Source organism: Sus scrofa, chromosome 17, assembly GCF_054392235.1.
Source record: "Sus scrofa isolate SSC_HxYL_T2T_F1_AM1 chromosome 17, Sscrofa_HxYL_maternal_Yorkshire_Landrace_v2.0, whole genome shotgun sequence".
Taxonomy (NCBI): Eukaryota; Metazoa; Chordata; class Mammalia; order Artiodactyla; family Suidae; genus Sus; species Sus scrofa.
Window position 1 is genome coordinate 8,328,397 of NC_139399.1, and position 25,511 is coordinate 8,353,907.

The following is a 25,511-nucleotide window of genomic DNA, read 5'->3' on the forward strand; positions in this document are numbered from 1 at the left end:
GGTGAGAGGAATTTGTTTTAAGCTTATGACTTAATAATAAGGCTTGGTAACTGTTTGGGGGCACTAATACTCATGCATATTCCTTCCCAGTGCGTTGCCTCTGTACATTTTCCCTCTCCTGGGAATGTTCTGTTCTCTGCTTTAATATTTTCTTTTTTTTTATTTTCTTAAATTAATTCTTTATTACACAGTTAAACATATAGAGTGTGGAAAAATAGATAATACAAATGATCAAGGAAGGAAAAATTTGAGAAACCACTCTATTTTCCATCAAGAAATAAACACTACAAATATTTTGATATGTAGATAAGAGAATTCTACTATATTACTGTTTTTTGCAAGTTGAAAAAACTTATACATGCATATAATACATGCTCACATTTAGAAAATCAAAATACTGAATCTAGTGAACTCGACTAGCTACTGAGACAGCTAGTGTAATTATTCAATCATTTTCTATGCGATTACAAGTATATTTTATATATTCTTTCTATACGTACGTAAACATACTTTTATTCATAAATTTCTATGTAACATATTCTACAAAAGGCTTTTCAAATATGTAAATAATTTATATGACTTCATGTCAGTGTATATATAGGTGGACCCAATTTTTTTTAAAGTTTGTATCGAATTCTAAGTAGCTATATCCTAATCATTTAACTAGCCCTCTCCTGACAGACATCCACAAAGTAAGGTATCCAGTTTTTACTGCTGCATCTGCCTGGTGACTATTCCAGTTCTTGTACATTTTGCACAGTGAGCACATGACAAAACCATCCCCTCCAAAAAAGAAAAAGAAAAAGAGGCAATAGGTTGGACATCAGTATTTTTAGTCTTAGACTCTCAAATACTGTAACTATAATGGATATCCTAGTTTATAATTTACTTAGGTTTTAGATTTTTAATCTATGTTATAAAAAAAAGGGTGTTTACCAAAATCAGACATAATCAGTGCCTCAAGAAGTACCCTAAAATATTGAGATAAATGTGTTTGTGATCGGGAAAAACAAATCTGACTCCACATCAGATCTGTTTTTTTACTTTAACTCTTGTATTCTATTACTTTTGCTTTGAGTTACGAATGTTGCCTATAGCCTGAAATATACAGGGTAGTCTCTTTTTAAGGCTCTGACTTTTAAGGATATCACACTTTTCCAGTCATACAGAGATACAAAATTACAGAACAGAGAATAACCTTTGTCTTGTTGGAGGTTTACAGGAACATCGTGTGACCAGACCTACATGGACATCTGCAGAAACAAAGGATTCCTGCATGAGCAGTTTGTACCAGCCAGCTACACCCCCTTCCCCTTTTAGTATAGAAGTCTGAACTGTGCTGGCGTAACATGGTTTTCTAGGACATTAGTCCGTTGTCTTCTTGGTCTGCTGGCTTTCCAAGTAAAGTCGTTATTCCTTGCCTCAAAAACTCATCTCCCAGTTTATTGGCCTGTAACACTTTTAATTAAATAAAATTTAATCAAAATGTTTAATTAATATTTAATATTCTAATATTGAATAAGTTTCCCCATATTTTAAATTACATTGTTTGTACTAATTTATAATTTGAAGGCTATCATAACTTCGTTGAAAATCTTCCTAATTTAGGGCTATGCCATTATTTGAGATTTCCTGCTAAATAATACTTATTGATGAAAACTCAATAAAGATATCATTTAATAGTTTGCATGAGGAATAAAAGAACCCAGGGCTGCAGGTCAGTAATAACTTTATCTGAATATATTAACTATAACCCTAAAGCTTAGAAAATGGAATTTAAACCTCCTACTTTTTGTTTGATAAAAATCAAAACTTTTTTTTTTTGTCTCTTTGCCTTTTTTAGAGCCACTCCCGCGGCATATGGAGATTTCCAGGCTAGGGGTCTAATCAGAGCTGTAGCCGCTGGCCTACGCCAGAGCCACAGCAACGTGGGATCCGAGCCGTGTCTGCAACCTACACCACAGCTCATGGCAACACCGGATCCTTAACCCACTGAGCAAGGCCAGAGATCGAACCCGTGACCTTATGGTTCCTAGTCGGATTCGTTAACCACTGCGCCATGACGGGAACTCCATCAAAACATTTTTGAATAGAGGAAATTAGACTAATCTTGTTTGATTTTTCATCATGACTCCTAATTTTTAAGATTTTTAAAAAAGCGATGTGCTTTCTAGATTTATTCAGAATATAGCATTCCCTCTTTTTTTAACTTTTCAAACTCGAGGAAATGGAATAATTTACTTTCCTGTTGCTTTACTTAATCAGCAAGGAGAATCAACCCAACAATCTAGCAAAAAGAAAAAAAGACAAAAAAATGTAGCTACAATATTTAAAATTAATATACAGTACTATTCTTTTCTACTGGAAAGTTAGTTTAAATAATACATTGTTCTATATGTTGCTGACCAACCACTGCAGCCCTTACCTCAAGCTGTGCCTTAGAGTAACTTCCCCCCATCAATATGTTGCTCAAAAGGCCATCCCGAAGGATCCAAGTATCAGTCAAACAAAAGATATTGAGTGCATAGTTTTGTTTTCTTCTGAATTTCTTCCCACTGTGCCAAATGATTACAAGGTTACAAGGTTAAAGTGTGCTGGATGCACCAGATGCTTTTTATATATTAGCTCTAACTTTGCCTTATATTATTCTGCCTTGTGAGACACCCTGAGGAAAACTCTTCTCTTCTTTCCCACCAGAGCCTAGAGAAATCCATCAAATATTTTCCCTCGGAAATTCTGACTCTTGAGTCATTGGTGGGCTATGTACTCACACACCTCCCATCCCTTCCTTCCAGGGCTTAATCATAGCAGTTAGTTTGGAGGAGGAAAGGGTGGGCTCCTCCATTTATAGACTCTAGCATGGAGGTTATGAAAAGTCCAAATGTCCCTGTATCTGATCTGGCTAAAGACAATGTTTGCTACTCAAAAGTCAGGGATTCTAGGCGAAAGGCTTGTGAGAGAGCATGCCAAGGTGGATGCAGCCAGCATGTAATAATTATTACAAGATTATGATGGAGCCACCTGATGCCTCTGCCCCTTCGACAGTGAAAACTTGGCTGAACTCAACGTATATATTCAGAAAACACAGTAGAGGGAGAATGAATTGTCACCTCCTATTGCCTTTGTGATGGAATAACTTTTTTTTTTTCCCCCCAGGTAGGAAGGTTAAACTAAAATGCCAGGATTAACTGCAGTGACTGGAACTTGATTCCTTGACAGGAAGTATAAACAATTATGTGAATGGTGTTCACGCAAAACCTTCAGACTGATTTACTGGGAGCTCTTTGGGACCTGTCATGCATGTCACACTGACCTTGCAAACTCAATTACTTAAGCTAGAAGAGGCAGGCTTCTCTGGACTGTAATTTACAAATCAAGTGCAGTTTGCCCACTGCAACTATCTTTCCCTCTTTTTAGTAGAAACCATCCAGTAAGTTTGCAGTACTCTGACACATTGAGAGCTCAGAGACCTTAAGATACTTTGGGGGTAAAACAAAAAAATAAAAATTTACATGCAATTTGAGGAGGTGTGGTTAGATAAAGCATAAGAGTGGAAAGTGAAATTGAGCCTGGAGGAGTCAGGGAAAAGAAAATTCACCACTGAGAAGAAGAACATGTGGTTTTGCAGGAGAGCCTGCTAGTTAGCTCCAGAGGGAACAATGGGAATAAATAGAGCTATTTAAAAAGTGGGATGGAGGGGGTGTGATTAGAGGTAATTTAGCATTTGAAAAATAACAAAACATTGGTAATCACCCTGTAGCTATTTATTGGTTTCCAAATCATAGGCTAACTGAACTTAATCTAGGCAGGCTGAGTAAAGAAAGATCAGAGGGTATGTCCCTTCACAAAAGTAATGCATATATTGCAGGGGCTGCGATCTAAAGCGGGAACTTGAAAAATGCTGTTCTGAGCTCTAGAATCTAAACATGTGACATTGCGACTATCTTTAAATTTGATCTACACGTTAAGTCCTGGAGATTCTCTGGTATACTTTTCACACTCTGAGTGGGAAGGTAGCTTTTATAATTTTCACCACATTTGGATCACAATGATCATCCTTTTTCCTGTCCTACCAGAGCAACTCATGCTTTTCCTCTCAATTTTTACTTGTCACACCTACTACTCGATATCAAAAATACATTTTTTTTAAAAAGGCAAAATGTTTATCCACTAGTTTACAGCAGTAGAATTCTTTGAAACGAGATACCATGGGAATATTTCAGCGTTTGGAACTTGTTGCATATAAACCAGCTGGACTTTGTTTAAAATTTTAAAGCCTTCAAATATTTCACTGAAAGAAACCCAAGATATCTTTTTTTTTATAGATGTCGAGAGGTCACATTTTTATTGGTTCATCTGTGTGTCATATAAAAAGGCCTCCATATTTGTAACCACAGTAGGTCTCTAGGTTCCTGGCTCAGTCACTCCATATCATTAAGACGGGTTAATTGTGGGTTTAATTTTTGTTAAAATGCAGTACTTATTTATGGACGCCACAGTCAGACTTATTCATCTTTCTAGTAAAAGGAATGCAATAAACAAAAGAAGCAAAATTTTACAAAGCACTTGATCTTCATGGAATAACCAGGTTACATTTCAATTCAGAAACAGTTGTGCTGAAATTATTCACGGTTATTCTGCTATACCTTTCCCCCAATGTCTTTATTCCTGATGAAAGCTAAGCTGAACATTGTTGTCAAGGGTGGTGAGGTGCTGAGACAGATAAGAGAGTGGGAAATGCATCCCACAAGGTTCAGTTGTTCTCCTCCAGGTCAAACAGTATATTAGGGGGATATCTGTGAAGCTGGATGATCCTTCCCATACTGAAATCTGGAACATTCTAAAAGAAATGGTATATATACTTATTTTCAGCTATGGCCCTGCTTCTCCTCCAATGTCCTCTGTAAGGTCTCTGCACTTAATTTTTATTGCTAGTTCCTATTCACAACCAATACACACAAACACACTTTGGGTCTGTCTGTCTGATTTTTCTTTGATACCTTCCTATCACAGGGCAGTGATAGCTTCATTTTATGAAAGCATGAAATGAATCCAGTGTCACCCAGCATTGTCAACAGAAATAAGATCAACACTTAAGAGTCTGAGTTCCAGACCAGGCATGAGTACCCTGAACTCCTGTAATGAGAGGTGCCACTTCTGGGAACCAGAGCTATATTCATATAAACAGCTGCAGAATCCAGCAAGGAAATTTATGTAATTAGCGAAGCAGGCAGAGATAGGATTTTTGGCTTCAGATTCAAATTCCACTTCATGATTCCAAGGTGGAGAGTGTTTTGTTATCTGCCCACGTGGGACTGATTTCCCTCCTAGGCCTCTAAATCAAATACCAGTACTGTGGCAGGAGCCCAAGAAACTGTAAGAGATTGAGGCAGCAAATTCTCATGCGTCCACTCCTCAAAGCTTTGGGTTCACAGTTGCAAGTGAAATTCAAGCAAGGGTAGCAAAGTGGGGCATTTCATACTCTTCCCCTTGTTAGGCAGTGGTGCTAGCCACTCCCTGGGCCCAGGACTGGATCAGCAGAATGACTTCAGAGTAGTGTCCTTTATCAAGGAATTGGGATACAGCTGCACATTCTTGCTTTGAGGTCTTTCTAGGGGTGGAGAAGGGACTTGGTTGCTCTCCTTGTTCTGTGCCCTGACATGAAGCCTGAGAACCCTCTCCCTTGCTTGAGGCACCATGTCATTCAACATCCGTTCTTTTGTTTATTTATTATGCAACCTATAGGTGTATCATCTCAATTATAAACCCACACAGGGGCTTTCTCCTCCCTATGCCCCATGCTCCGTCGCCTAACAATTTTCTCTGGGTGAGCTGGCACTGGTCCTGTGGAACAGATCCCACATATGTCCACTGTCTCTCCAGGTGACATCCGGGGCAATGTCTGCTCCCATCCTGGGGAGCCCTTGGTGGGTTAGTTGATGCATGGTCCTTGGAATGTTCTTCCAATTGGTATGTGAATCTGAAGGGCAAAGGGCAAAGAGCAAAGAGGAAGAAAGAAGGGGATAGAAGGGGAAGAGAGAAACCTAGCAAGAAAAGGGGATGGGAGAGGACCATAAGCACTATAGTGCCAGCTTTAAGTCATAAACCTTTGAGTCATAAAGAATAACTGAGGAGTGGACCGAGTGCTGTTTGACTCAGAGAGTGTTTCAGTACCTGTCCCAGCTTGATTCAAAACTTTGACATGTTTCTCATCATCTGCACATGGCTTTCAGGGGTGCTGCTCTCCTGGATTTGGCAGGTAGGCAGTCCCATCTCCATTTCACCTCACTCAGAGAGCGGGGGCCCAGGATATATTTCGCAATTTTCTACCTCTTTGTGCTCTCTCTCTTATCTGGCATTGGGTTAAACCTCCAGGATGACTTGGCTTTGAAACCACAGAGAGCTTATGCATGCTAACTCTTGGTAAAGAGAGGACTTTTATCAGGGATGGGAGAGGAAGGGATAATGATAGTCAGTGCCTGTTCTGGGGAAATACTATATATATGGAGGAGGAGGTGGCAATGAGGATGGATCTGGGGTGCTGGCAGTGGGAGAGATATGCCTATAAAGGATTATTCTGTATCTAACCTAATCTAATCCAGTCTCTTTCCCAACAAAGGTATCACCTATGTGTACATGAAGCAGAACTGAAACCTTGATGAATGTTAACAACATTAACAATACTAGGAGTTCCCATTGTGGCTCAGTGGTTATCGAACCTGACTAGCATCCATGAGGATGCTGGTTCTATCCCTGGCCTCCCTCAGTGGGTTAAGGATCTGGCGTTGCCCTGAGCTGTGGTGTAGGTCACAGACGTGGCTCGGATTGGACCCCTAACCTGGGAACTTCCATGCACCACAGGTGCGTCCTAAAAAAAAAAAACAAAAAAAAAAAAACAAAACAAAACCACAAAAAAACCCAAACAAACAAAAAAACCAATACTAGCATAAGTAGCATAAATAACAATGCTAAAAATTCTAAGTGCAGCTTTCAATGGAGTAAGAGTGATGGGGATCTTTTAGGATAATCTATGGGGGCTTTTTCAAAGAGAAGTCGTGATTCTGATCTTGAATTATCCCACACTCCCCATTACTGCCCTTTTTGGAGGGAGACTGACCGGTTTACGTGCCTCTGTCACTTATGGAAATGTATCACATCCCTTAGAGAGAATAGTCCCTGGTCGTATCCCCTCTGATACATAGAACATATCAAACAGTAGCGTGGAATGTGGACTTTTGTTAGGAGCCTTGCACTTTATGTAAAAGGTCCATAAATCAATACCTGTAGCATTTGTAGACTGAAGGGACAAACTACTTCATCCTGATATGTACCCTGTTTATTAAAATTTGGATAGATCCTTTTGTGATGAATAAAACACAAATTCATTTCAAAGTGTACTACACTTACACCATTTCAATCAACAGGAAAAAAAGAGAAGGTAAAATTCTGCAGGTATTTACAAACGTTTTTTCCTTTAATAAAGCATGTATAACTGAAAGGTTAGGAACCAAGACTAAAGATAGTGGAGACTTTTGATAAAACAAACACTGTAGTTACTGTTATTGGAATACCTTTGCTGTTTAATGGAAACATCATAAGAAGGAGTTCAGGAAAAGATAAACAGGGTAGGCAGAGGCACTGAAAGAATTTTGGAGATTGAAATCAAAGCAGTTATTGAAATGGCAACCAAATGGTGGTAGGCTATAGTTTTAAACAACTGGGTTTGGAGACGCTTAGATGCTTATCAAGTTAGCTGAGGTTCTCTCCCAGAGTCACTGCATTGTTGTGTGAGATTGACAGCACATAGCCTCCCTAAGTAAGACTGAGCATCCCTAGGTTACAATCAGGTATTAGTAGTACAGGCATACTCCCAACACACATACACGAACAGCTGAAGTACAGCCAGGTAGCTATGATTTGAGCCTCTACCCTATGTACGTGTTACCTGGCTAGTAATCAGCTAAAGTCCATCCTTTTGTAAAATTACCACACTTCCTTAATGTAAGTTAAAACTGCAATGTAAGATAAATATTGATTCATACTTTTATAACATTTTATCTGCATTCCGTTAGTATTAAATTGTTTGGTGAATTGCATGATTTACTGATCAACTTTGGGAGAAAAGAACTTCACTTAGTGTTCAGCATTGCCTGCAAGACCTCCCAGAAAGTATCAAGGACCAAAAAACGATTTTGAAAATGGATGGCAAGCTCTTCATTCTAAGGGTTGGCAGATAGTAAAGCTCCTCCAATCTGATTTAAGGGATTAATTCAGCCAGATGAATGAAGTGGCTATGGCAGCATCAGCTGGGATAGTTCTTCCCCTTGTGTGTGTGGAGTGGGGTGGGGAGGTCTCACTTGTGGTGGTAGTACATTGCGGTGGGTGAAATATTGGGAAGCAAAGGAAGGCAAGATGTACTGCTTCTATAACAAGGTAGCTAAAAGTATTCAGTAGACAGTCTTGGAAGAAGGAGCTATCAAGATCAAGATGATACTCATGGCCCAATGTGGTGAGATAATATTGCCCAACCAAAGCAACTGGGTTGGTCTTTGGGCAATATGGCCTGACCTCTTCCCTTGGTTTCCTAGCATCTTTCTGTGACATCTCACTTCCTGAGGTTCCCTTTGAAGACTTCCTGCGGCATTGACTTTAACCCAGTCTTATCTATATGAAAATATTAACTGAGAACCATTAGCATAGGACATGGTGTGTGACTGTCCAAAAACTTCACCCCTCTGCCAAGGGGAAAGTATACCTAGGGCAGACACTAATACACGAGGAGAAAATGCTTTTCATAATTACGTTTTATTCCAGAGACTTCTCTTTCAAAGTTTTTTCAAATGTTCTACACAGAAACTTGATTGTGTTGGACCAGGACTGAAGTTGTTCATCAGCTTGGATAACTCAGTAGAACAACCTGCAAAACTATATTAGTGAAAAAGGAGCTATGATGACTGTGAAATTAAATCCAAATCAGAAGAGATCGAGAGTCTGGATTTTCTACTTCCTGGTGAGATTTGCTGTATTTTGTGAGCACAAGTTTATGTGCATATGATAGCCCTGGAGATCAGGAAAGGAGACCATCATCAGAACAGGTAAATTGCAGAATGGAGACAGATCTTGTTCTGGGATTAGTTCTCAAGTTGTTTTCTCTTTGTAGTCAGGTTGCCAGATAAAATGCAGGATGCCTAGAGGCACTGGAACTTCAGATATATATCAAGTAATGTTTTAGTATAGGTATGTCCCATGTGATATTTGGGATATACTTATACTAAACAAAAAACAAAAAAAAACAAAAAACCCAAACCTCATTGTTTATCTGAAATCCAAATTTCACTGGGTGTTTGTTATTTTTACTTGTTAGATCTAGCAACCTTACTTTATACTATGGTCTTAATGGATTCTCAATGTTAAGTTTAAAAAAGTAGATGAAAGAAAGATAAGTGGGTTCATTCAGGGGGCAAAGAATTTGAAGTGGTTAGGGCGTGATGCACTGAAAAGGTAGGTGCTAGATAAATGACATATGGACAGAGAAGCAGCATTTCCATATTTCCAGAGAGATTCTGACCTTGTCACAAAGTGCTCCAGTTCTGAGCACTTAGTTTCAACAGCCAGCTAGTGGTCTCTACTTGAACATTCTGTTGGCACCTCTAACATAGCACTGTTATTAGTTGTGAAGGTGGATGCAGGGCCAGGATTTCTGTTTGCCATGGCTCTTTTGGAAAGAAGGATTTGGCCTGGATCCCTGAAACTTAAACAGCTGCCACTTCAGCTACATTTTCCTGAAGAGTATAGCCAAAGCAGTGGAAGCTCCAATTAAAACATTAGCCTCCACGCCTCTACGGATTCCCTACCCTGGTGAAATGGGCTGACCACACATGAGTGACAGAGTCTCTTTCCACTCAGTCTTGTGGCCTTGACTAGAAGTAGGCTGAATGGCCTCCTTGGGTCCATTTCCTTAAGCACACACGGTTATATTGGCTCATCTGGGTCACTCGGATAGTTAGATGAGTCCAGAAACCAAACCCAGGAAAAAGGGTCCAAGGACCACTTCTATTGCGCCCCCTAGTGGTAGAGCTGGATACTTTATCACTAATTATCCACTGAGTCAGGGAAGTTTCCTTAGAGGTGGGAAGGGGCTGTGGAGGTTGGGAAGGGGTTGTAATCCTGAATCTGAACGTGTATGGCCAAATAACACATTCTCAACTAAACTGACCATCTTTTCTCTCAGTCTTTTCTTAATGGAACGATATCATCCAAGTCACACAGGCTTACACCCCGGGATCTTTTTGGACCACCTACCTAATCATGTTATTCTCTTTCTATACAGCTGATGAATTATTAACCCAACACATTTTACCTCTGCAGGGGTTCTCCCATCGCCCTTGACAGTACCCTTACTCAAGCCATAAATACTTTTTCATCAGGACCATTAACTAGTCTTTTCGTATCAGATTTCTCTGCTCTTTAAGTTATCTTATTTAAGCTGATTAAATAAGTCAACTTTAGACTGCTGATGAACTTTTCTAAAACAGACCTCTGATTCTCTGATTATGACTTTGGCTATTTAAAATTCTCCAAAGACTCCCCATTTCATACCAAGTCCACCTATGGGACCGGAAGCAGGTGGGGGCTGACAGGTGAGTCCAGAGGCTACTGGGAATTTGCTGCCCCCTGGCCCTTGAGAGAATCCCTTATTTTCAGAGCCGGCAGGAAAGCAGGCAGGCTTCCTGAGCCATGAACCCACTTCCATATGATGAAAATGAAGAGAGAGAACTTTTGTTCAGTTCAGCTCATTTCAAAGGAGATAAAACCCTAAAAAAGGACTGAATTCTGAATGAACAATCAGAAGTTTCCAAGTGAGCTGAACTACACAACTAGAGGAAATGAACAAAAGACCTCTTCTAGTGGAAGGAATCTGTGTACATTCTAGGGTAAACACTCAGCAAGAAGATAATTTGGAAAATGGTTACAAAGGGAGTTAAGGGGGTAAAAGGTACAAAAGCTAACAGAAGCTGACTTTGCTAAACCTCTCTGTCTTAACATTTCCTATGTTCTTAAGTTTAATTGGTGGAGACTTTCTCTGAAAGGTTGCAAAGGAATTTGATCTTTATGTTAGGGATTTGAAGACTATTTAGTAAGTGACTCTGATCTCACAGAATTACATATATTATGTGTGTGACCTGGACCATAGGTCTCCTTAGATTTTACCTGGGGTTCCTACACTCATTTCCCTGAGGATTATAGATTAAAAACTGAATGGCTTCTCAGAGGGCAAAGTTGGGTTTTTTATCTACTGGGTCTTGACGCTGTTATTTGTTTGCCTGATTGATGATGCCTTAAATCAGAGTCCAGCTCCTGAGGAGAGCACGGCTTTTCAGGTGAGCCTTGCCATGTGAGAACTCACCATGGAAGCTATGAAAATCATTTTCTAATAACAGCTGCCATTGGATCAGTAACTTAACTCCAGAAGGAGCCCACAAGACAATATTTCTTGGATCCATGTAGTCTTGCAAATGGCATTCCCTGCATGGATTATTTTAGCTGTTAAATCTCCAACTGAGCATTTCATGGAATTATGAGGTAAAACAAAAGCAAAAATGAAACTTCTATTTTTAGACCACTCAATCAAACAAATTGGTCTTTTATAATGTCATTGTGTACCATTTACTTAGTCCATGTAGAGTCTTATTTTGTTTTTCAAAAAAGAATAGCAGATCTGGAGTTCCCGTTGTGGTTCGGTGGCTTCCGAATCTGACTAGCATCCATGAAGATGCTGGTTCAATTCTTGATCTTGCTCAGTAGGTTAAGGATCTGGTGTTGCTGTGAGCTGTCGTATAGGTTGCAGATGAGGCTCAGATCCTGCTTTGCTGTGGCTGTAGCATAGGCTGGCAGCTGCAGCTCTGATTTGACCCCTAGCCTGGGGACTTCCATATGCGGCCAGTGCGTTCCTAAAAAGAAGAAGAAAAAAAAAAAAGAATAGCATATTCATATTTTTTTCTTCATTTTCTGTGCTCTAATGGACATTAAGCTTCTGAAAATGAGGGTCAGGCTAGAAGTCATCACAGATAAGGTCTCTATGCCACGATGAAAACGTTTTTAATACCATTGCCACACGGGATCCAATCTCCATATCTTACATCCTTACCTTTGCTATGAGGTCAAGTCTAAACCAAAGACTGTCATTAAGGCTTTCCTTAAATAAGCAAAGCAGCACAAACAGTTTTTAGATTAGAGTTACTTCTCTATAAAGAAATCTAGTAATCTGAATATCAGATGGCTTTCCAAAATTCTAATGGTTGGTTGAGCCAGTATTATTTCCCAGACAAGCCTTCTTCTCTGAGCTGAAGTCTACATCTAGGTCTTGTCCCAGATACACTTAGGTTCAAGGTATTATCAGGTGGCAGAAAGGAAAGTCTAACAGGGTTTTTTAAACCTCTCTTACCCCCAAGAGCAACTTGAGGCCATTTCTATTGCCCCTGTTATGATAATAAGTAAGACAGTGTCCAAAATTGACTTTATGCTTAAGATTAATAGATTAATGGTCAGTATATCATAGCCAATCAGGAAAGGGAGTGGAAAGGAACACAGGAACCTCAAAGGAAAGGAAAAGACACAGTATCTTTTGTCTTTTGTTCTGAGATGGAAATAAATGCTCACCAGTCATGATAAGCCTCCTTTTGATCTTCTTTTAATAAAGAGAGGTAAACAACTGGATGCTTTTAAAATTCAAAGTGAAGTCCACACCAAACCAATTGTCAGTGGGCATTACTTCGGTCAGAGAGTCAGCCACACAGTATTCCATCTATCTGCTTTCCTAAGGATATCTCCAACCCCCCTCCCCCAGCAGTCAGGAAATGGACTGGATGATTAAAGGGTTGTTTTTCCTGATGGTGACCCTGCAGTTATGACTGCTGGATGGAAGCATCTAATTTATTGCCGTAATGTTGGGGGGAACTCATACTCCTCTTTGCATTGTAGCAAAGGTCATGGGTATAGGAAATGGGATTGAGAATTTTCTATGAAGTTTATCCTTAGTCCAGAAATAGTGCTCAGGCATTTTTTATCTTAACCATGTTATGGGTCAGAAGGAAATGTGATGTGTAGCACTTGGAAATTTGGGGGCTTTACCACTAGATATGCTCAAGGTTAGAACCTAACTCAACACTGCTCATTTTTAAGTTTTGACTTGTTTACTTGTTCCTCATAGATCACCTACTACGTCCAATGAGAAACTGTTTTCAGAATGTTTATATTTTATATCAAAGAACTTGAAAGAAAGAAGCAGTGGAATGTAATTTTTTTTTTTTTTTTTTTTTTTTTTTTTTGCTTTGCAGTTTGGATATACAAGAATTTAAACTTTGGTTCTATTGTTGAATTACTTAAGAGAACTTGGGCAAATTACTTAACCCCCCAGACCTGAGTGTTTTTGTAAAATGGGGAAATAATTACTACCTTGTAGGGGTTTATTACTTTTAAATTTAGAGTTAATATGTGTAAAATAACTTGGACTATTGCCTGGGTTTTAGTAGAATTGCCATAATGAACAGCTCTTCTTACTAATAAAAAACACAGCTGGTCAGGTGTCAGGGCACCTGGATTTTAGCCTACAACTTGGGCTCCAGAACTTGCTTGTGGCTTTGGTCAAGACCTAACCTATGGAACCTCAGTTGCTGTCTCCGAAAAATGCAAGAGGTGGTTTAAATAAAGATCCTCCCCCCCAAAAAAGCTTGTTGTTATTACTGCCTTTCATAAAATTCTCCAATGTATTTAGAACATGGGAGAACATTTCATGATTTTAGTCACTTAAGCACTAAAATTATGTGATTTATGAAATAAAGCTGGTCTCAAGCTTATTTAGCATAAAATTTTAATTTTGCTTATTATTATTAGGGCATGCTATGCTAGACAAGGCTACTGATGTATATAAAATTCTTTAGAGATAAAAGGTATGATGGGTGCATTTCTACATGTTCCTTAATATTTAAGGATGAATATTTAAGGATGATGAATCAAGGGCACTTTGAATGTGTAATTTAGTTATAGTCAAGGGGAAGAAAATTCATTAAACAGTCCTTCATAGTCATTAGATATTGATAGAAGTCTTATGACTTGAGAGTTAGTAAGATGTAAACAGGGTATGCACTATTGAGTCCAGAAGACTACTTTGAAAATATGTTTATATACCTTCCAGAAATCATCAGCTAACTATTTTGCATGCATCTAATGCTAGAGGAATAGAATCCATTAGGGTATCTGGTGAGAAAAATGAAACCTAGGGGTTTTATCCTACAGACCCAACCTTCCATTCATTTACTCTTCAACAGGAGTAAGAACCACAGCAGACCTCCTTGGGACCAAAGGCTCCTATAGCTCCACAATTCTGTGACTTAATGAAATATAACTCACTTAGTGTTGTATTGAGTACATTAATTTCACTTTTATTTCCTGGTTGTAAGAACATGCTATGGGTAGCCATCTTAAAAGCTGCTGAAACAGGAGAAAGTAAATTGCTAGTCTTTTCAAAGATTTAGAAATCCTTCAATGCTGCAGCAAACACCCTTCCCACTCTAGTTATAACTGAAGACAAAGGCAAGAAAGAAAGAAGGACCTGGTATGAAATTATCATCTCCTCCCAATAGAGGGTCAAGGGTTTTTATGAAGGATTGAATTTTCCAGAATGGTATTCTTTATGGCATTTAGCCTGAACTGACCTAGGTTTATTTTTATTTTCAGGTCATATGATTTTTTAAAAAAAATTAATAGATATCAAGTCCATGGGTTTCTACAGGTGCTTCATTTCCTCTTCAAACGTCATTCACATACAGGAGGAATCAGGTTTCTATGTAAGATCTAGGACGGAACATCTAATGAAGTTCTTCCAAAGGGCACTGCTAAAGATAACCTTCAGGCTTAAACCCCTTGAGGGAGTCAGTGTTTCTAGTGATGGTGATGCTCCTTTCGAAGGAAGAAAGGAAGACGTTTGGATCGAAAGTGAATTCCTAAAGGATTCTACTGCTGTAGCTACAGGAACAGCTTATATCCATTGTAGGGCAGAGCTCAGGATTAGTTTATGGCTCAGGATCAGTGAGTCTACACGTAATCATCCCCGTAAAAGAGCTGATCCTAATAACATCAACTGAACAAGAACAATAATTATGCTTCATCTACATGGCGCCATGCTTTTGAGAAAAAATGTATTTTTATAGACATCATTTGGGGGTGCTATTTTTACAACTCATTTATAGAGTCTGGGGAGTTAAAGATATAATTATTTATTTTAATAAAGTTCCTAGCCTTGTAAGACGCTTACGTAAATATTTTAGTAATATACTTTCAGCCTCATTAATAGAGACCCCTGACAGGGTGTGGCCAGCAGATTCCCAAACCAAAATCCCTGCTAGGAAAATATTTGAATCAGAGAAACCAAAGGAAGGAAATCAATAGTTACTTAGTACCTAGTATGTTTCAAACACAAAGGGCTGAGGTTTTAACACTTTATAGCTCATTTATTCCTCACATTTAATCATTTCCTATGAGATAAGGAGTAGTAATTTAGTAGTATTGTTATTGTGGGATTAAATGAAGCCATATAAAAAAAGCATTTAGGAGTTCCCGTCGTGGCGCAGTGGTTAACGAGTCCGACTAGGAACCATGAGGTTGTGGTCCCTGGCCTTGCTCAGTGGGTTAAAGGATCCCGCATTGCTGTGGCTGTGGTGTAGGCCGCCGGCTACAGCTCCGATTAGACCCCTAGCCTGGGAACCTCCATATGCCGAGGGAGCAGCCCTAGAAAAGACAAAAAGACAAAAAGACAAAAAAAAAAAAAGCCATTTAGATCTGGGTTTGGACAACAGCAATCCCTTGATGAATGTTGGCCATTCTTACAATTCTCTTATAGAGATGTTGCAATTTAGACTCAGTTTATTTTAGAGAACTTCCCCAACTCACAGTGAGCAAGCGACAAAAGAGGGATTTGAACTTGCTTCACTTTAGCTGGTCAGGAATATGTACTACTTTGAGCAAACTTCTGATATAGATTTATAGAGTTGTTAAAAAAATAAGAAAATGGAAGCTTTACTCTTCAGTAGTTTAACTGTTCTAACTGGAGATTACTAATCCCATAGCAAAAAGAACATAGCATCAGCTCCCAGAATCTTCCAGAGGCTGCAAGACTTGATTTAACAAATCCCAGAATACTCTCATCCTGAGTTCCTTGTCTCCTGTTATTTCTTCTACTTCAACACTCAAATTGATGTCACTTCTCTGATTTCAGACCCTTACTACATCCACAAAATCATTACTCTGTTTAAAATATCCCCTTTTCTCTATAAGTGTAATGGTCATTGATACTGCATTTCTTCCCAGCCCAATTAGGATGACCGTATTGAAATATTTTGAACTCTGTGTAAACACACACATTTGCAAAGTCAACACATTTTGGAAAGGCGCTTTCTGGAATTGTCTTGAGTATGTCGAAATAAACATGGATGTGAGCCCTATTTTTAAAGGTCCCCATCAGAGGTTTGGCTTCTTGCAGACCAGTGGGGGAGCCTCTTTTTGGACATACTCCATTCCCTCAGAGCTCATGTAGGGTAGGAATCTAAGCTCTCCATGTAGCCTCCTTTTCCAAACCAATCTCATCACTTAACTTTTGGTGCTTCTAAAGAAACCAAATAACGTTTCTCTTTCTTTGTTCTGCTTCTTTTTTCAGATACTGGATTAGAGATAGAAGTATTTAGTTTATTGAATTTAAAGTACATATGAGACGAGAGATTTAGAATGATTTGAGAAGTAGAATGCATTTTGAAATCTGTATTCATTTAGCTGGTCTATGTCTCCACCAAATGTTAAACCATAAATAAAGTCCACTTTTTCTACCTTAAACAATGCAGACAGATGTTTAAGTGCTTATCTTCAACTTTTAACCATCTGTCCACACTCTCGCTTTTCTTTTGTTTTATAAACACACATTTAAGAAAATCAACATATGTTTGAAATAACTACAGATTCACAAGAAGTTGCAAAAATAGTTACAAGCATCTTCAGCTTTTTCCAATGTGCTATTATCCAAACCCAGGAATCGACTGTCATAATGCAATTAATTATACTATAGACTTTATCGAAATTTCACAATTTCTGTATGCCCTCATTAAAAAAAAGTCTTTGTGGATAATTCTATGACCCTTCATCACATGTGTGTGTAGATTCCTATAACCATCATCTTGATCAAGATACACAATTGTTCTGTCACCACAGGGAATTTTGTATTGCTTTTTCATTATGAATAGAGAATAAACTTACCCACTTTTTAGACATGAATCTCTAAAACTCAAACTTCATGGGATCTTATTTTGTTAAATTATATTTCTAGCTTCCTGCTTTTTTTTGTTTGTTTGTTTTGGATACCCACTTTCTTACTGTATTTCATACAAATAAAATATATTACAATCACGTTAGGACCTGGTTTGGTTTTATGGCCCCTGAAGCAAAATTTTAATATGCTTTTCATTTGTTTTCCATTTACTCTAAAGAAAAAAAAAATGGACCAAGAAATTTTAAATTTCCAAGAGAAGGATGACAAGTGCCTACAAATAAGAACTTTTCTTCATTATAGAAAAGATGGCTGTGGTGGGCAGATTAATGCCTCCCTCCTCCCTCACCTCCAATTTCATGTCCTAAATCTAGGAACCTATGTAGAATTAAGTTTGCTAATCTGTCGACCTTCAAATACAGACATTATCCTGGATTTCCAGGTGGGTCCAGTGTAATCACAAGGGTCCTTACATGTGGACGAGGGAGAAAGGAGGTTGGAAAGATGCACTATGAGAAGAGCTTGCTCCCAATTGCTGGCTTGGAAGATGAAGGAAGGGGCCATAAGCCAAGGAATGTGGGGCAGCCTCTGGAAGTGGAAAAGGTAAGGGTTCTCCCCTTGTGTCTCCAGAAAGAAATGCAGCCCTGCCAACACTCTGAGTGGGGCCTAGGACTTCTGAATTCCAAAACTACAAGATAATAAATTTGTGCTTTTAAAAGTTTATTTATACAAATTATCATTTTATTCCTTACACAAATAATTAATTTGTTAGGTTTTGAGCCACAGAAATATGATGTCATATGAAGTCATGTGAAGTTAGAAAACTAACACAATGGTCAACCTTAAAATAATTAGAGGAGACATTTCATACAAATTTTTTTTTTTTTGGTCTTTTTGCCATTTCTTTGCCCACTCCTGTGGCATATGGAGGTTCCCAGGCTAGGGGTCTAATTGGAGCTATAGCCACTGGCCTATGCCACAGCCACAGCAATGCGGGATCCGAGCCGCATCTGTGACCTACACCAAAGCTCATGGCAATGCCGGATCCTTAACCTACTGAGTGAGGCCAGGGATCGAACCCACAACCTCATGGTTCCTAGTCGCATTCGTTAACCACTGAGCCACGACGAGAACTCCCGTACAAATATTTCTAAATGATCTTTGAGAACAACATAAAATTTTGCCTGTCTAGGCTGACAATAATTTTGTATAGGGAGTTATACCTATTATTGTGTAACAACCTATAATGGAATAAAGTCTGCAAAAATACTGAATCACCATGCTGTACACCTGAAGCTAACACAATATTGTAAGTCAGCTATGCTTCAATTAAAATGTAGATTTATTTCTTGCAAAAACAAATTCCTATTTGAACCACTAAAATCATTAACATTTCCGTTATGTCAGTGTACCTTTGTGCATATATATATATATATACACACACACATATATATATATGCAATGAGTATAAGATTTTATATGTGACACGTATTTCTTTTTTTTTTTTTGTCTTTTCGCCTTTTCTAGGGCCACACCTGTGGCATATGGAGGTTCCCAGATTAGGGGTCTAATTGGAGCTGTAGCCACAGGCCTATGCCACAGCCACAGCAATGTGGGATCTGAGCCACTTCTGTGACCTACACCATAGCTCACAGCAACGCCAGGTCCCCAACCCACTGAGTGAGGCCAGGGTCAAACCCACATCCTCATAGATCCTAGTCAGGTTCGTTAACTGCTGAGCCACGAAGGGAACTCCTGTTATTTTTACTTTTAAATTAGATAGAACAACTTTCCAAAGCAAAAACATCCCCCCCCCCCAATTTCAGAGAGAGTATGTATATGAGAGAAACTGACAGAAAGCAGGAACAGCATTAAATAGTGGTTCAAGAAAAATACAAAATAATGGGGGAGAGTTGCTGCCTCAGCATATTAATGAGTATCAGAAATGAAGTATTTTGAAACTTATTGTAGAAAAAGTCAAATATAAACAAAAATAGACAAAAATAACAATCAATTTCCATACACAAAGCATACAGCTTTAACGACAGTCAATTCACTGTCAATCTTTTTTGTCTGAATCCCGCTCACTCCATCCTAACTTGAGCGGCATATTGTGAAGTAAACCCCAGGCATCACATTATCACATCTAATAATATTTCAGAATATATCTCTAAAAGCTAAATTTAAGTTTAAAAAAACTTAACAATAATCACACCTAAAAATTAAAGATAGGTTCTTATACTAATATCTACAAAATGTCCAAATTTCTTAACTCTCGCAATTTTTAAATTTTTATTTTTTATAGTTCAATATCAGAGTGGAACAAAATATGTGATAATAATATATTAGCCATTGGGTCTACCGACTCTGAGGGTTTTGAGGTTAAACTTTATTTTAGAAACAAATTTTGTTGGATACTCGGGTTGCATGAAACTGTAATATATTTCTCACATTTTCTGTTATTCTCTGAAAGTATCCTTTTTTATAAGAAAAGCTGGATATCAGATGACATGGCATTAATCTTCTGTGTGTCTTCATTTGCTCTGATAAATAAAAATTTTCAATGTCTTCATGATTATAAGAACTATTAAGAACTAAAAAGCACATATAAGTTATTTAAATATAGCAGCTCTCAGGAAACTGAGTGTACTGTTTATAGAATTTAATAAGTGCAACAGTCTCCAACCATATTTCCCTCACATTCCTCCATGAGAGATGTGGTAATATACTCGAGGTTTAGAGGCTTATTGGTAGATTGATAGATTATAAAGCAATTCAAATGTAGTTGGAAAGAAATAATGCACAGTGATAGCAAGAGCTGCAAAAGAAATTGTGGTGGTCTGGGGCAAACGTGCCAACATTCCTGTCTACTTTGCTATTTCATATTTCAGATGCTGTTCTAATCATTAGCGTAACCAGGAGAAATTCTGGTTCTTGGACTGAAGATCACGTAAAAACCACGTGCTATTTCTGAATAGAATGGATTGCAGAATCACAGTGGAACTACTCCAATTTAATATCTGTAGGACAGATTTATAGTAGTGAAATTAACTTATTCCTTCTCTAATTTCCTCCCTCCCACTTGCTGGAAATTTGAATTAGTCAAACACACACACACACACACACACACACACACACTCACACACAAATGCCCCTGACTGGAAATCTAAGTTAGTCAAACACACATAGACACACACACACACATGCCTCTGACACTTAAACTAAGATTTCAGATGATAGAAAATATTTAAGGTAATAGCATATATTTGATCCTTACTTCTTTCAGTGTATATAAAACATCTTAACTGAATTAAAACAATTGCCTATTTCAATAAAATGGTTCTGAGTCCTCTGAATATCTATATTGGGGGGGAAAAAAAAACAACTTCTCTCAATTCTGACCTTACAGTAGGTTAAAAAAAAATCAATCACAATTGAAGCTCTAGGTGTGAAAAGTAAACAATATGGCTTTTAGAGAAAAAGTGGAGCTTCTTCCTGACCTGAAAGTAGGCAGACTTCACAGAAAACCCCCCAAAACCCACCAATGATAAAATAAAAGTGATAGGTATTTTATATTAAAATTAAGATCTACTGTTCATCAGAAGATGCCATGAAGAGAATGGGAGAAGATTTTTCACAATAGGTACATCCAACAATGGTTTTTATATCCAGAATACATAAAGAGCTCCTAAAAAGCACCAAGAAAAAGACAGACAATCCTCTACACATCTATCAGAAGGGCTAAAGTGAAACAGATGGGACATATAAAATGTTGGATGTGTAACAAATGAAACTGTCATGAACTGCTGGTAGGAGTGTAAACTGGCACAGTTTGGAAAACTGTTTGGTAGTATCTATCAGCTGTGATACAGTAATTCTCCTGAATATATACCAAATAGAAATGTATATATTTGTTCACCAAAATGCCAGCATTAGAACATTCACAGCAGTATTATCTGCTATTGCTCCAAACTGGAAACCATCCAAATATGTATCAATAGTAGAATGGATAAACAAATTGTAAGGAGATAGTTTGGGGCGTAGGGGAATGCGCTGGGGGTGTGGGATGGAAATACTATAAAACTGGATTGTGATGATCATTGTACAACTATAAATGTAATAAATTCATTGAGTAATAAAAACAAAAAACAAAAACAAGAGCAAAACAAACAAAACCCTCCCAAATTTTAGTACAGTTGGCCCTTGAACAATGTGTGAGCTAGGGGATGCCAATCCTTCACACAGTTGAAAATTCACATATTACTTAGAGTTAGCATCCACAGCCCCGGTTCCTCATTGGAGGAGTCCACCCACCTACGATAGCATAATATTATAGTATTTACTACTGAAAACAAAACAAAACAAAACCTTGAGCAGCTCAAACTGTTGGTTGAAGATCATTTGTACATCTACACGACAGAATGCCACAGGGCAATGAGAACAAATAACAACCATGCACAGCAATAATGGGTAACTCTCAGGAGCATGATTTTGAGTGAAGGAAGCCAGACACAAAACTGTGCATAATGTGGACTATGTCATTTGCAAGGACACAAAACCCTACTGTTGGAAACCAGGAGCCTTGGGAGTGGGTAGTGGTGGTGACTGGAAGGGGACGTGAGTGGTCTCCTGCCAAGCTGGCAATGTTCTGTTTTTTGGTGTGGCTTCTGGATAAACATACGTGTTCCATTTTTAAAAGTCACCAAGCTCTACACTCACACGTGCATTTTTCTCTGTGTATGTTATCGTTTAATAAGAAGTTGAAAAGGTAATCACTTTGCTTGTGAGCTTGGCGTGCCTATTTGGTTAGATTCTCTTTACAACATGAACAAGTCCTTAGCTTTGTCGTACTGGATTTGCTTTGGGTTGCTGGACATCAGTGGCAGCTCTAGATGTAAACCTTGAGTTTGTGGTGAGTTTGTATAGATTATTAGTGATCTAGGTAGTTATCAGTGCAGATTGTGTTTGCAAACATTCCTTTAGTTCCTAAATTCACCTTTCAAGGCATCCACTAAAGGGTATCTCTTTCCTGCAGCTGACCTATTGTCTTTAGCCCAGGAAGACTCATTGTCCTTTACTCTGGGCTTCCAGGGTGCTTTGTTTGTCCCTCTGTTAGAGCACTTACTCTGTTACTTATGAAGTGGTACTTAGTTGTTTACGTATCTAAGCTTATCCTCTAGATTGTCAGCCTCCCTGAAGGGAAGCACTTTTTCTGAGTCACAGGGCACAGTGGCTTATAGATACCAGATATAAAATGTTAGATTGTCTTTAGAACTTTAGATTTGTAGTCTTTTAAAGGTAGACATGGCTAAAAATCAAACCTAAGTTTAACCTTTGGATATGCTGCACTGTATTTTTTTTATAAGAGTAATAACAAAATGTCAGCAAAATATATATCATATACGCAAATAAGGTGCTACAGATTCTGTGCTAGAGGGAAGGACAGGAGGAGAGTTTGCTTTGCTTGTGCTGGTTGTGCTCCTGAAGCTCCTCATAAGAAATGCCCAGACCAAGACGATGAATCAATGAATAATTTGGATAAAGGACCCCTGCTGAAATTGACATTTGCTTTGAGCATAGCCAGATTGTGCTTTTTAATGACACAATTATGTCAACAGCTTGTGACTGATTTATAAATGTCAGAATCTACGGAAGCAGGGAAAGCCAATAGACTGAAAATCTGTAGATACAGGGGTCAGAACACAAATTGATTTTCTCCCTTACAGAAAATGCTTCTCAACCATCTTTTTCAGTTCCCTATCTTGCATGAAAGATCATGCTTCCACATGGCAAAAGTCTAAGGTTTTAAACAGCTTTACAAGAAATGAATGACAAATTGTGAATTAAGATAAGGAACTGACCTGAAAAAGACTTTAGCAGAATGCACTAAAACTGAGCACTTTCTTGAAGTTTCTCATTCTCAAATGACATTTAGAAATATTTATTATATTCTAAATCTTAATCAGGAATTGGTCAATATAGGACAATATAAGCCTGTTAACTGAAGTAAGTTGTACAATGAATAAAGAAGGTAAAATATTTAGAAATAAATATCCATTCATCATCCATCCATCCTTCGACCTATGATTCAGCTTTATTCCTAAATGATGACCCTGTTTTAAAAAATTATTCTAGATTAAAGGAACCAAAAGAAGCATTTTGATAATCTTCGACAGACAATTCTTAGTGTTTCCCTTTGTCTTTTGCACAATCTCTCCCCACACAATTCTTTAATGATAAACCTTTGTCGGATGCAAGAGTCTAAACTATAACACTTAAAGAGAAAATAACTTTGTTGTACTTTGCTTAATTTTACAGAGGAATATGTAATTTGAAAATTCTTCTTCAACAGCTGCTGAAGATTAATGAACCAAATAAATGCTTTGCTGTTTTCCAAATATGCAATGAGGTAAGACTTCCTTTTAAATTGTTCTCCATCATGACTAGATTGAAAAAGCTTTTTGTGGCTTTCAGAATTCAAACTGAAATTAACTTTGATTTTCAAGGCTTTCTGTTTTGTAGCCATACCATGTGTTCTATAGCAGAGGGTCCTAGGAATTTCCACAAGGCTGTAATCTTAGGTTTATTATTTAAACTAGTGGAGGCTCACTTTAAAATATAAACAATCTTCTTCCTACAGAAATATCATGAGGCCAAGTACCTCAGTAAAGGGTAACTATTATAGTTATGACTCTGAACTGGGGGCCATTGTCCAACAGACAATGAATAGAAAGAGTGCAATTTTAGTAATTCCAGTTGAATCAAGAGGTTCCTAAAGTGAATGTGGGTCGCAAAATCAAATCAAACATATATAAACACCTGCTATACCTTCTTTATTCATTGTACAACTTACTTCAGTTAACAGGCTTATATTGTCCTATATTGACCAATTCCTGATTAAGACTCCTATTAAAACCAATCACATGAAATTAATTTTCTGAAAATAGAATATTTGCTGCATTTAAACACTGAAAATAGAGAGTTACCCCATTTGGATAAATCCAAACTTTTTCTATTAGATATAAAATATATTTAAGAAGCAATTTTATTGTCTTATTTAGAATTTCTTTTTTTGTCTTTTTGTCTTTTTAGGGCGGCCCCTGCAGCATTTTGGAGGTTCCCAGGCTAGGGATCGAATTGGAGCTGTAGCTGCAAGCCTACGCCACAGCCACAGCAATGCCAGATCCAAGCTGTGTCTGCGACCTACACCACAGCTCACAGCAGTGCCGGATCTGTAACCCACTGAGTGAGGCCAGGGATCAAACCCGCATCCTCATGTATGCTAGTTGGGTTCGTTAACTACTGAGCCATGACGGGAGCTCCAAGAATTTCTACATATTATTAATTGATAGCTTTTTTTTTTTTTTTTGCTGATCTCTTAGTGTTGAAGATATATATATATATATATATAATATATATAAAATTTATCAACAGTAAGGTCCAATTTTAGCCAAAATATATATCTATTAATGTCTGGTATGGAATTTCACAGTGGTGCAAATAATTAATGGGAACAACATGAAGTTTTAAAAGGTAAGATATGCATCCAAATGATTTTTTTGTGTGTGTGCAAAGTGGAGCAGAGAGAGCGAAATATTTCAGTATAACTTTCTATTGTCTTCATCTCTTTCATCATGTGCTTATTTGCCAGGTTGTCCTTAATTTCATCTACACACTCATCTAAGTGTAAGCAAAGCCTGGGTCCCACCTCTTCTTGCCCAATCAAGAGCTCCAGAGATTCTCCTCCTTTTCTCCTGCATCATCACATACTCTTTAAGTCATTTCCATCACCATAAAAGCCTGCTCTTGAATCTGCTTACCATTCAGGGACTCAACTCATCTTTTACTGTGAAATTTCAGAGAATCTTCTACACCCAATTGTCTTCATTTCTTTCCTTCCTTTCACTTGTGAACCCACTCCAACTAGATAGACTATAATGGCTGTATCTCCACCAGAATTGCTCATCTGGAGTTTCCACTGACTTCCATGTTATTGGACCAAAGATTAATTCCCAGGTCTCAACCTTCTTGACCTACTGGCATTATTTGATAAGTGAATTCCTTTCAATCATCCCTGAAAAACTTGTTTCTCTTGGGCTTTCGAGCACTCAGTCTCTTAGTTTTCTTCTTACCTCACTGGATGCCTTTCAGTCTCTTGCTTTCATTTTTTGGAGTGCCCGAGGCTCAGACAACTTTGACA

General features: G+C 38.1%; 1 protein-coding gene and 1 long non-coding RNA gene across 18 annotated transcripts in view; both read right to left on the reverse strand.

Moving 5' to 3' along the window:
• Positions 1–25,511, reverse strand: part of DLC1 (DLC1 Rho GTPase activating protein) — a 465,100-nt gene that overhangs the window by 70,398 nt on the left and 369,191 nt on the right. The gene's annotated exons all lie outside the window — the stretch shown is intronic.
• On the reverse strand, positions 148–9,976 carry LOC146395127 (uncharacterized). The gene is made up of 2 exons (XR_014831857.1): positions 6,839–9,976; positions 148–1,992 (listed from the first exon to the last, which is right to left on the reverse strand). It is a non-coding gene; the product is annotated as an uncharacterized LOC146395127 (long non-coding RNA).